The sequence below is a fragment of the Artibeus jamaicensis genome, unplaced genomic scaffold (assembly GCF_021234435.1).
Source record: "Artibeus jamaicensis isolate MK-2021 breed Jamaican fruit bat unplaced genomic scaffold, CSHL_Jam_final scaffold_1019, whole genome shotgun sequence".
Taxonomy (NCBI): Eukaryota; Metazoa; Chordata; class Mammalia; order Chiroptera; family Phyllostomidae; genus Artibeus; species Artibeus jamaicensis.
Window position 1 is genome coordinate 6,308,162 of NW_026522025.1, and position 13,458 is coordinate 6,321,619.

At 41.4% G+C, this 13,458-nt stretch overlaps 1 pseudogene; it reads right to left on the reverse strand.

Moving 5' to 3' along the window:
• Positions 1-546: 546 nt before the first annotated feature.
• On the reverse strand, positions 547-788 carry LOC119055710 (protein transport protein Sec61 subunit gamma-like; annotated as a pseudogene).
• Between the last annotated feature and the right edge of the window lie 12,670 nt (positions 789-13,458).

A 13,458-nucleotide genomic window follows, 5' to 3' on the forward strand; every position in this document is an offset into this window, starting at 1 on the left:
TCTCCAATGTGGCCTTAATCTACTTTACCTGTGTAGGTAATCTCAGCCCAGACACGCAGGAGGACTTCCCACACAGCTCCTAATCAATGAGGCATGGCAACTGGTGTGTTGATGCTACAGCCTCCCACTCCTGTCGGAGACCAAATGGAACCCCCATTGCCTACAGCGGTGACCCCAAAACACATTCTTATTTTGCCTTTTCCTCCTTCCTGTCTCCCTCTCTCTGTGGCCTCACGACTCTTTCTTGGGATCTCCTGTATCAGGCTTTGCTCTGAGTGCCACCAGATTAGAACACCGAATCCCAAAGGTTAACTACGGCAATATGTGTGCTATTTCCTAACACTGTCAGTGCTTAGTAAGTGGTAGTTATTAATGTTAGCTATTGTATCCTTTTTTGAAATTATTTTAATTTAGAAATAAAAACATCTTGGAAGAAAAAATGAAAGAAGAATACAAAATATGTAGGCAATATTTTACTCAATGAGCTTCTCAAAACCTCACTCAAAACCAATAACCAAAACAAAAACCCCTCATCTAGAAAGGTATTCAGCCACCAACAATAATGTTATTGATAGGGATATGGATCGATTTCACAAAAAAGCCAATGAACCCCATTATAGCAAATCCTATTGATATTGCCATGGCAATCTTCTGAATTCTTTAAGACCAGGTTTGGTGCATCTTTTAACCAGTCAAATTGAATCCTTCATAGACTGCCGACTTGGCTCAACAAACTGCATTACCTGATCCATAATATTGCTTGCTGACACCTCAGATGCTTGGGACATGTAGCAGAAGAGTAGACCCGCTGAGGTCCACAAGAATGAGCTATTACAGTCTTGATGGGGAAGATGGACAAGTATAACCTAATAAGGTAAATGCTGTCATAGAAGTATAAAGTGATTGAACATGCAAAATGAGAACAGGTGAAGAAGCCCTTAAGTTTGAAGGAATCAAGGATGCTTCACAGAGGAAGTTTCTCCTGAACTTAGCTTTCTTAAAGGTCCACAGATCAAGAGAAAGAGTTCCCAACCAAGTGTTACCGAACAAGAGGTCCCAGGGAGGGGGGGCAATACAATATTTGGCCCACCTAGGGATGCCCAAAATTGCTACATAACAGGGGCCCTTCCCAAGGTCATAATACTAAAATCTACTGGGCTCTTCTGTCCACCGCCAATTGGAAAGACATCTCTCAATGCCAGAGATTTGTGAAAAGGAAACAAAATGTTTATTTAATGCTATTCAGGCCTGACACCTCCACCAAAATAGCAAAGTCCTTTAGGGTATACACCTACACCCACACAGCGCTCCCCTCTCCCACTGTCCCAACTTCAGGTACCGTAAATCAGGAAAAGAGCACACGTCTGTGTTTCAGGCCGCTGGCACCGTCAGCTGTGTCACTGTGTAGGCAGGATCTCTCGTTAATCCAATCATGTGACACCTTCTCACGGTCCACTAGCAAGAGTTCTTTCTACCAAGTTCCGGTCAAAGTCTCTCCTGCTTTCCAGGCCACGCGGCCAAAGGGAGCACTTCTACCAAAGCTGCAGGTGTTCGCACTCCACCAAAAGCATGTGGCTTTCTTCTTCACCTGGCTGCAGGGATCTCCATTCTGGCAAAGCTGCATGGTTTTCCCTTTCACCTGGGCAGTTATCGCCTCATGTCCTGGAGCCCATCTTTTCCAAGCTCTCACACCAGCACTCTCACTCAGGGGCCCAGCCCTTAGTTACCTCCTGGGTAGCAGCCACTCCCTTCTCCCTGGCTCAAAACTTGGCCACAGCTATTTAACATATCTATGAAACCAGTTAAAGGTTATAGATACGTTAAATAATCATTCCAGAGGTTAGCTGCAAAACTGTTGCTATGCAAAACAGCTCTCAATGGCCTGGCTCCATTCGTTTCTTCCCCCTGGGGGGAGGGGAGAGGACATCTTATATGTCTCTCCAATATTCCTATACACTTTGAATTCTGGACACCATTCCAAATCTTTTTTGCCCCCCCCCCCCCCCCCCGCTGCACCCTGTATCACAAGGACATAGCAAGAATAACAATGTGGCATATGATGGAACATGGCATGTCATGGGACACATAAGCACTTCAGAGAGTTAAAAGAAGGTTGATGAAGAGTGGAAATTGAGGGTACAGAGAGCAGCAGTCTCAAGGACTCCCCACCAAGGAGAGAGGCGAGGTCTGAGGCACCTACGGAGATGAGCGGCGAGGCTCTCCTGCAGATAGCCGCACAGAGAGAAATGCCTAACGTCCACTATCCAGCTACACATGTGCTTTCCTGCTCCTGTTTATTTACACTCTGCTTGGCTGGACAGAATCAAGGCATAATTCCTGACCCACCCCCTTCAGCACCCTGCAGAGAGGGGGAAGCAGGGAACATCCCTGTCAAGTGCCAGATGTTTGGCAGGGGCCTAAGGGCTGCTGATGGCTTTGGAGGTGAAACAGGAAACTCTTCTGGGGCAGGAAGCCTGGAAGTGCAGAAGTTTGCCAAATGAAAGACAAGTGGTTTCAGAAAAGTAGAGAAGGATGACAGGGGATAGAGTCAGACACATCTGGATTCCAGTCCCAGCTTTGCTCCTTCCTTGTTGTGTGACCTCCAACAAGTCATTTCCTCAACCTGAGCCTCAGGTTCTTCAGCTCACATCCCTTCTAGTTCTGAGGTTCAAGGATTCCATGGGGCAGTACGTGAACTTCACTTTGAAGGTTGAAAAGAATTTTGTTTCCTGAAAGTTCCTCTTCACTTTGAGTGAGTATACAGAATGAGATGTCTCTGAATCAAAAAGAAGTTAATAAAAAAAAAAAAAAAAAAGAACAGAGAGTTCTGCTCCCCTGGCTTTAGGGTAAGGAATGACTTTTAAACACTACATTCAAAACAACAGATTACCTGGAGAGGAGTAGTGAGAGAAGGAAGAGTTCAACCAGCTATTTAGAAATGCTGGTTGACTCGCACTTTCATCTGGTTACTCTAACTGACAGCTAATAAATTTTTGCTCAAGTTTTTTCTAGTCTCATGCCCAACTCTGCATCCTACTCCAGCCATGTAAATGAACAACTCTTCATTCTCCCCAAATGCCCTTATCTCCTGCTTCTTCGTCTTTACTCACGTTGTTCATTCATTCAACAAACATTTAGTGAGCTCCTTCTATGACCTATGTTCTGGGTAGTGAAAAAAAAGAAAGAAAAACATAGTCTCCATTCTCATAGACATGTAGTCTAACATTAACTAGATTAACTTGACAGATATTAACTATAAAATGTTATAAAGAAATGGAAAAGTCAAAGGTTATACATCTGACACTGAGTTGGGGGAGGATATTGTTTATGAGCGTAATAGTAGAAGAAACTGATTTAGTTATGGAGGTCAGAGAAGGCTTCTTGGAGTAAATAACGCCTTTATGTCCTTCCTTTCAGAGACAAAACCATTTTTAGCTTTATAAGGCACTTTAAACATCATTGCTCTGAAGTTGTCTGCCTCTCCCCTAGGAGACAGTCACCTTTTTCCTTTGGGATCTCTAGGTTTTATTTCATGGACACTAACACAGCTTTGAGGACCCTGTTACTATCTTTAGCTGGGTTCTAGGCTGTCTCCCCACAGACTGTGGACTCCTTGACAGCACAGGTCCTGTGTTACCCATTTCTGTACCTCCCCTGTCCCCCACAGTGCCAGGCACCAAGGAGAGGAAACTGGGGGGAATTGACTTGCAGGTCCTCTGTAAATTCAAGATTTTTTTACCCGGGAAATTTATTTCATAATTAGCAGTCTAAATAACGTTCTGGTTTATGTTCTTTTTTTTTCATAATAAAATAAATACCTTTCTAAGAAGTTTGCCTGGATATATTCTACAATTAGTAAAAATAAACCATGAATGAATATTCTAGACCTGCCATTCAAGTAACGGATCATAAAAATTCTTCACTGGATTTTAAAGACATTCATTTGTAATTTCTCCATAAGCCCAAAGTCTGGCTGTCAAAGAGACTGAAGTAGTGAGGTTTCTTATTTCAAATACAAATTTTTATGATGTGGTCTACCTATGTGGGCAGGAACACTTAGGAAAAGACAGGTGGATTTCTGGGCATTGAAACAGAAGTAGTAAGAACTTGGTGAAAGTCTGCCTCTCAGAAGTAAACATGCCCGTTGTCTTTCCTACTCAGAGAGCAGAGTTGTTACGAAACAGAGGCCAGAATGATGGGGTTTCCTGTCCCTGGAAAGTGCCTTGTACTTTGCCCATTCAACTGTCTTCACCTAGAATGTCTTTGCTCCTCATATCAAAATCCTATGCACCCTTCAAGCCCCATCTCAAACATGTCCCTGTTTATGTTACCAATGGTCAAATTTTGGATTTGTCGAAGGTCATAAAACATGTCAGTGGCAAACTAAGAAAAGAACAGGACTCTAGAGACCCTGGCCTATATTCTTTCTTTCACACCAGGGTTGTCCAAACAGCATGGTGTCCTGGGTGCTTGGGAAATGTTATGTATCTTCCACTCCCAGTTCTGAGAGAACTCCTCATCTCTGTCAACACCAAAAGGCTATAGAAAACCCTATAGTTTAGCACAATTTAGGATGATTATGTGTTTTATTTAATGCAGCACTTTCCAACTTTTCTGAGCTCTTTTCTTCATAACGCCCTGTAACTTCTCCTGGAATTATGTTTTTTAGAAAACCCAATTTGAAAAACACTGCTCTCTGCCATGATTGCTCTCACTCACTTCCTCCCTATCACTTCAGGTGGGGGAGGCAAAGAGAGACAGCTACTATGTAGGAGACACACAAAGAGATTTGGATAATCTCCTCTTTCTATGGCTATAAGAGCCCTGGCTGGTGTAGCTCAGTGGATTGAGCTCGGGCCTGTGAACCACACGATCGCGGTTCAATTCCCAGTCAGGGCACATGCCTGGGTTGCAGGCCAGTTCCCTGCAGGCCAGTTCCCAGCAGGGGACGCACAAAAGGCAACCATACATTACTGTTTCTCTCCCTCTCTCCTTTCCCCCTTCCCCTCTAAAGATAAATAAATAAAATCTTAAAAAAAAAAGAAACCTCTACTTTATATTTAAATATAAATCAAATCCAAAACAGTAGGTGAAGGGCTGAAAAGGCAATTTATAAAAGAAGAGATAAGTCATCAGTTAACATATGGAAAGATGCTGGGTCTTACTAAGGATACAAAGCACTATAAAGTCAAACAACAAAGGATGGTTTTTATGAACCAAATTACCAAAGATATAGTTTTAGTGATAATGATATACTAAAATTCCTAGAAACTGGGCTTTTTAAAAAACTTTTTTTGGTATTTTTCAGGTATATTCATTTTTTCATTTTAAAAATACTTTAACATTATGAGAACTCTTTTACAAGGCTAAGCAGATCTTATTAAAATGTGCATGTTTCAGGCTGGACAAATGTAACTTGCATGTTTTTAAGACTAGGAAACTTACTTCAAAATCTTTAAAGTAACCCATTGCTACCTTAAGTTAGTCACTGGCTCACCCCCACATGGGCTGGTCTAGATTCACTGGTCCCGCTGAAAAACAAATGAGGAATCACACCCTGGTTGCTGACTTAGTGGAAGGCTCTGGCCTATGGACTAAGACCTAGGCCATCCCAATAGCTAGAGATTCAGAATCTCCACCACCGAATCTATTTGGGCCTCCCTAAGAGGTTCGACAGAGAAGCAAAATGAAGACAGGTGAGGCAGTGAGTAGTTCGTTCATGGGCCTTGAAATCCAATCAACCAGGCTTTGAGTCTTGCCTCCTCCTCTTACTGTATAGACCCAAGGAAATTCCATACCATCTCTGAACATGTTTGTTTATTTTCAAAAGAAAATGGTCAGAGTGAGGGATTATAGGACTGTTAGAAAGTTTAACCCTGATAATGTAGGTAACTCAGATGTTGGCTTGGGCCTCTGTTTCTAAATAAATTCAGAAATGATTAGCTGGAGTCCTCAGTTCCAGAGCCTGTGAAGGTCTAAAACCCTGCGCCGAGTTTCTGTAATCCTGGGGGCAGTCCTTGCTTGTACATACATGATTCCAGGGCACTACTGAAACTCGCTGATTCCATTTCACGCAGCACTGAGTCAGATGTAAAATTCAGGCACTTCTTCAATGCCTACCCATAATAATGATGATAAAATAATAATTTATTCATGTAGCGTTTGTGAGCATAGTAGTACTTACTGTCATTTTGGAGGGAAAGTTTTATGTTTAACACACAAATCACTTCCACATGAAGGTGTGACTTGTTCCTAAATGTCCCATGGCCTCCCTGTATTCCTTCACTTTATATTCCATGCCCTGTCTCGCTGACTTCTTCAGTCTTGCAGCTCTCTGCACCCCCTCCTTCTTCTTTTCTACTAAGAAAAAGAAGCAAACAAATTTCTCTCAGTTTCTCTGGCAGAAGAGCTTAACTATTCTTCTGTTGCTAGAACTCCTGATAACACCTTTATTCCCAAATAGTTTATCCGGGTACTTTTATAAGAAAGACAATTATAGCCTTGAGAGGGATTCTGGTACTGGACAATAAAATAAAAATAATAATAATTACATCATTGTACACATACAGATGCATTATGGTATGTGCTTAGGAGTAGAGTGGGCTATATAGCATGTCTTTGCTGCTGTGTGTCTTCTAGGTGTGTGGTCTTGGCAAGTTATTTAAACTCAGTGTCCTCATATATAAAGTGAAGACTATAATTATACTAAACTCATAGAGTGTTTATAAAAATACATAAGTTAATATAGGTAAAAGCCTTAGAACACTGTTTGGCACAAAATAAGATCTCAATAAATATGAATATTTGCTTTTTAAAATAAGTATTTACTGCATTTACTATGATCCATCTTCCCCTCATAAGACCTATTGCATTTGGGTCATCCACTTTAAACGCGGTCAGCCTCTACAAGGTGCCACCAAGATGGTTGCCATTTTGAGCATTGTGGTTCATTATTGTGAAAATTTCTTACCAATAACGTATTACTGGAGGCAATGACAGGACTATGCAAAAGTAATGGACTAGCAGAATAACATAACAGTTTGGAGTCAGATAACCTGAGTTCAAGTCCCATCTCTAGAACTTACTTGTATTGTGATCATCAACAATTTGCATGACTTCTCTGAGCTGGTCTCCTCATATGGTAAGTGTGAGTAAAAATAAAACCTACCTTACAGAATTAAGAAGATTAAAAGATGTAATATAGAGAGGGAAAAAATAGTACACACTCAATAAAGTAGGTGATGGTGACGGCAGTGATAGAGACGGTTGAGGAGGTGGTAATGGAAGATGCAGTAGTGGAGGTGATGGTGGTGGTGGTGGTGGAAAGAGGTGGTGATGGTGGAAGAGATAGTGAAGGAGGTGGTAGAGGTGATAGAAGAGGTGATGGTAGAAGTGATGGTGGTGGTGAAGGAGGTGGTGGTGGTGGAAGACATGGTGGAGGAGGTGGTGGTGATGGTGATGATGGTAATAGTGTCATTGAGATAAGTATACAGCCTCTCTTTGGATGATCTTTGGAACATCCTGAGAATATCAGTCACCTATAAACTTATCAACAGCAATAAACACTGATAAGATTTTGGTATCTTTATTTCGTTCCTATTTTTATGTCCTTAAGATCATTCTGTATAGACATTTTATATCCTACCTTTTCACTTAACATGACATTAAAAGCATGTTTCCATGACTTTAAATTTGTATATATTTTGTTTTAACAATGACATAATATTATAATGTAAAGATCTGGTTAACAACTGGGCATTTAGGTTGTTTTCAATTCCTGCTTATTATAAATAATTTAGCAATGGAAGTTTTGGTCAAGAAGGCTTTGTCTGTATTTTGGATGATCTCCTTCAGCTAAATTCCTAGACATAGAATTACTGGGCCAAAGAATGTGAACTCATGAAACATATTACCATACTGTTATCCAAATCCTTCACATATTTGAAGACAATAACCATGCTCTCAATCTTTTCTACCAGCTAAACACTCTCAGATCCTTCTATCACTCTTTATATATTATATAATTCAATTCCCAGTGCTGCCACCATTCTTTCCCTTTTCTTTAAGGTCAAACCACAAACTCCTAAGCTGGCATTCCAGGTTCTTCCACCCTGGCCTACTGTATCTTCGCCTCCTCATCTCCTGCTGTGTCTCACCTCACATTCCAGGCACCCTCTCCTTCCATCATCCATGGCTTTGACCATGCACCCTGTTCCTTCATTCCACCATTCATGTGTATATTCTGCTCCTTCATTCCAGGATTGTATTTCACACCATTGATGACAGGGAAACTCAGTCTTCTCATCTTTCAAGACAGGACTCAAATGCCACACTTCTATGAAGTCTTCTTAGTTCCTTTATCCTGCCCTAGACAGAGCAGTAGACTGCTCTATGTACTCTAGTCCTGTGCTACCTAGTACAGTAGTGGTCAGATTCCCCCCACAAAATGACCCAATCAGTTCTGGTAATTCAGGAGGATTTAATAAAGGAATTATTTAGAAAGGTGTGGGCAGGACATATAAGAAATAGCACAGTACTCAAGGGCTAGCAAGGCTTTTAATATCCCTATACCTGAGAAGATAAAGACAGGGAGAGGTGGTAGGAACTTAGCAGTAAAGGATCATATGGAAAGGAGCTGTGACTTTTACCAAGGGACAAAATCAGTTCAAAATAACCCCATAGAAAGGGACCAAAGAGAATAAATACCCTGCTTAATTTCACTCTCTTCTCTACTATTCATCTCCTGCCCAGGTTTCCATTAGCAGAGCCTAACTAGATTCTGAGGGCTAAGAAGCCACTGATATAGTCCATAGAATTCAACCCCCTATGGTGTAGAGAAATAAGGGTAAAGAGTAGATATGAAGAGCAGAGGGAAGAGCTCCATCCTCCATATTAGATCTTATTACCCTTTGTTATAGTTCACTGTCTGCAGGTATGTATGCTTCACTCCCGGAACTGATAATGTATTATTTCCCACATCTCCAAACCATCTTCTACACCGTGATGTGACCATATTGCTCTCCGAGTTTTGTTCAGTGTCCCACTGCTGTCCCTTCCCCCACTGCCTGCAGAGACAACTGTAAATGTATCAGCATGACTAATGTCCCTGGTGATTTGGCTGTTGCCTTCCTCACTTCCTCACAACCACCTCTCCCTTCCCTTCCATTTCACAATCTAGCCACATGAACACTTGTCACACCCCAAACACAGAATTCTCTCTGAAAGCTCCATCCTTTTGCCTTGCACCAACTTCCCTCATTGGAAACTTCCCACTCATTCTTAAAGACTCAATTCAAGGGCTACTTTCACTGTGACACTCCCTGCCTCCCTCAGACAGACTCTTGGCCTCCTTTAACAAAGCTCCTTCTACAGTTTATATTTTATAGCACTTTGTATTATAGATGTTTATAACTATCTCCCCAAATAAACTACCAGCCCCTTCAAGGCACTCCATCTATTTTTTTGGTACTTAGCCAGAGACTCTGGCACATTGTAGACATTCAATATTAAATTAATGAATGAATCACTGAATCAAATAAAGATATTTGCAATTAATAGAGATTTCTCACTTGGTGGATAAGTTTCTTTTTTTCTAATGCATGCTTGTTCTTTATGGACTTCAAGGGTGTGACTGTGCAATAGAGAGCAGAGGCTTATGTCATAGGACATTTATCAGCATCAACTGGCAGTGGCCTCCATCTGCCCTCAGCACCTCTGCATGAAGGTAGACACCCTTGGAAATACAAGTAGGAGACACTTCACATAGACTCTACCCGTTATACATCCATTTGACAGATGGACCCTGTTAACAGGTAACTTGCCAACAAGCCCTTAGGAGCTCTTGTGTCTGCTTCCTAAATCCATTTTAGAGTAGAAATCCATTTTATTAGCTGAAGACAGAATAGACCAATTCCAAATATTTGGAAAAGCTTAATCTTGCAAATTAGCTAGCTGTCCTCTGGCCACATGGTGGCCACTTGTGTGGGAGGAGAGCAGCCCCATCTCAGGACAGACCATTCTCTGTTTCTTGAGAAAACACAATAAAACACCCTTCTCCTTTCATCCACATCTGGCGGCTGGAAAAACAGTGACCCGTGGAATTTACATTTTCATACTTGACTATGGCAGGCCAGCGTCCAGAGGTTATTCTTGCTGTGTTTATGAAAGAGAGAAGCCTGTCAGGATAAGAAGGCTTCTGATGGAGTGCTTATTGAGAAAACATGCAGAGATTTCTGTTTCCCCAAATTAGAGAAGGAGCTTATGATAAGAATCCTTTTCATTGGTTTTTTTTTCTCCTCAACTGCTTTCCTGCTGTCCTGTGGTATAATTACAAGCCCTGAGGTTCAGCCTTATAAAACAAGTCCCAGAGAAAATTCCCCAAAGTGAAATAGCCCAGGGGGTCCTAACTCTCAAAATTGCACAAAGCTTCAAGGAAATCATATTGTACTCATAACAGGGCCACCAGGCTAAGTGAGCTGAAAAGGGATTTTTGTTGTCTCCATTTTTGTCTGGCTTTTTATCAGTTCGTCATGTTCCCATTACAGACTGCTTGCTGATTGTCTGATCACATTCCTGGGACACGCGGGAATGGCCTCAGGGGGAGAAAAGTGCACCTTCTTGGAGTGTCAGATTTGAGCTGGGTAGATCACACGATCAAAGGCGCATGTAAACACAAGGAGAGCTCAGCAAAGAAGTCATGAGGATGAGGACAAATAAGACAGACCAGGGGGCAGTAGTGAGAGAGAAGGTACGATGTCCAAGTGGTCATCAGCAGGCAGCTGTAATCACTTTTATCTGCTGCCTTCTTTACAGGCATGTACCTGCTGAGAACATTGAGGAGGCAACCAAAGTGGGCAGTAATGAGAAACTATATTCAGCAGTAATTTTCTCCTAGTTAATATAAAATTGAGGGAAATTAGTTTTCTGAGTTATTGACTAGTTCATTCAATACACATTTTATCAGACTCTAACTCCTTAACAGGCACAATCTTGGGCCCTGAATTTATGAAGGTATATAAAACATTCTCTCTGCCCTTGAATGATTCATGGACTAAAAGGACTACTGGTCTTCCTGATTGGCACCCTGCTATCTACTTCTTGCTACAATGGGAGATTTCTAAACCACAAAGCAGGCCAGGTCATTCCCAGATCAACCCTGTCACGGCTCTTCCTTGTGAAGAGGAAATAGGTCTCAGCTCCTTAGATGATCTCAACACCCTCATCCAACCCTCCCCGAGGCCTCTGCTCCCAGGCTCTTTTCTTAGAACTTTCCTTGTGCCTACAGTGGCATTTCTCATCTGTGCCTGGTCAGCTCCTTCTTAGCCTTCAGTTCTTCACTTAGATGTTGGGGCCTCTAAGAAGCCATCTTCTACCCCAACCCCAGATGAGCAGCTGCCCTCATATTCTGCCTCACTCTTCTCCTCATTTACCTCTGTAGCTATAACCAACCTACTATCACACCACTGTAACTGCCTACTAGACTCATCTCACTCTCTCACTACGTTGTGAGATGTACTTTTATCCTCTTCGTCTCTGTTTTCCCACATGAAGTACAAAGAATAGCACTTCTTTATATTTGGGGAAGTCAGTATTCAGAATAATTATTTGTTGATTGCCTCCTACATTTCATACCCTAAGCTGGACACTTTCATAAATATCTCATATAATCTTTACTCAAATCATAACAGGTTCACATTATAATCTTACCTTACAGTTATGATTGTGTGACTCAGAGAAGGTGAGAAGTTTACCCAAGATCTCACAGTTCAGTGGTGGGGAGTGGCATTAGGACCAAAGAGTACACACTCTCTCTCTCTCCCTACCCAGCACCGGCCTGCATGCATCTTCACAGTCTGCTGTTTGCACTTTTAGCTGGAGTGAAACAGTGCAAGGGAGGGAGAAGGAGGGTAACACATCATGAAGAAATAGAAGCTTTTTGTTTCTCTTCAAAGAGATTATAAAGAATACTGTATTTTTTTTATTTTTAAAGGGTTTTCTTACCTAAAGGGCACATTGCTAAGGGTTTTTGTTCTATTCAAAGGGACCATTAATCTCTTTACATGGGCATTGGACATAATAATGAGAGAAAATATGCAGAATGAAGGCTTTGGTATATGAAGTTTCCTGAGAATTTAGAAATTCTCAGATATTTCTCCCCCAGAAAGGAGACTGGCAATTCAGGGGCTCCTTTATCCCCTGAAAGGAGCCCCTGAATGGGGCTGTGGATCCCTCTCCTTCGGGTAGTTGACAGTGGGCATAATGGGTGCTGCCCAGAGAACAGAATCCAGTACCTGGGCCAGCAACACCTAGCCAGGCAGGCTCAGTAGAGCAATGGTCTACACACTTTTTCTTCATGTGCCCTTAAAACATTGTTTTACAAAACACATACTTTAAGTTGACATCTGAAATTTTTCATCAAACTTTAAACATCATGTTGTAAATATTGACATTTTGGAATAAAATAGTTACTTCATGCTTTTGCATGTACCCAATTTAGTCTAAATATCATAGTTAGTTAAGACCTACCACAATCCATTAGAAAAATGTATAAACAAGCTCTTCTTTAACAAGTTGGGGATTTTACATTATTTTTCTACTTAAATAACTCCTTGAATTTCTGTTTTTATTTTAATTCTTTCATAGAATTTTATCCTGATGCATTAATTTTTATGCTATAACCTAGTCTCTTATTGGTCATCTATACTTCTGTAAGGTATGTGTGCATGTTTGTGTGTAAACTAGTAAATTTATTTAGTTTCCTAGAACCATAAAACAATAAGCATGTGTGCAGGGGAGGGAGATTATAAAAGGGAGGTGGAAAAGGAGAGGAGTCTCTTTTGCCAGAAGGAAATCTTTTGGGGAGATCAATGCTAGGAAAGAATATACATGGAAGTTGAGGCGCTAGAAATTGATTCTCTAAAACTGCCCATGTCTGCACAATTCATAAAAGTCTTTAGGTACCTTCACAGGGTATATATTTCAGGTTGAAGACCATCAGCTTAAGGCCTAAATTAAGGTCTTACCTTCCTGAGCCTAGACTCCTCACCGCCAGATTTCAAACCCCCAAATCAACTTAGTGAGCCCTAGAAGTTACTCAGATAACTATGCAATATCTCAAAATACCTGTCAGCCTTCAAGAAATCATTGGATACCCAACTGGGAGAGCACCCATGCCTGGACCTCAGGAGATACTGAGGGGAGAGGAAGGGTAATTTCCTTTTTTCCAGACCCCTCAGGGCACAAACTCCCACTAGAACAGACCACAGAACCCCTCATTGTTATTGTTATCATGTTAATTGGTGGCTACTTACTATCCTTTGCCCACCATTATAAAAGAAATACCTGTGTCTCTGTTTTACATTTTATACAGCCCCAGAGATTTCCCACTCTGTTTTCTCCTGCCTCCCTAATCTATCATCAGTGGATTTCATGTAACCCCCTTAGGTCTACTTTGCTTAT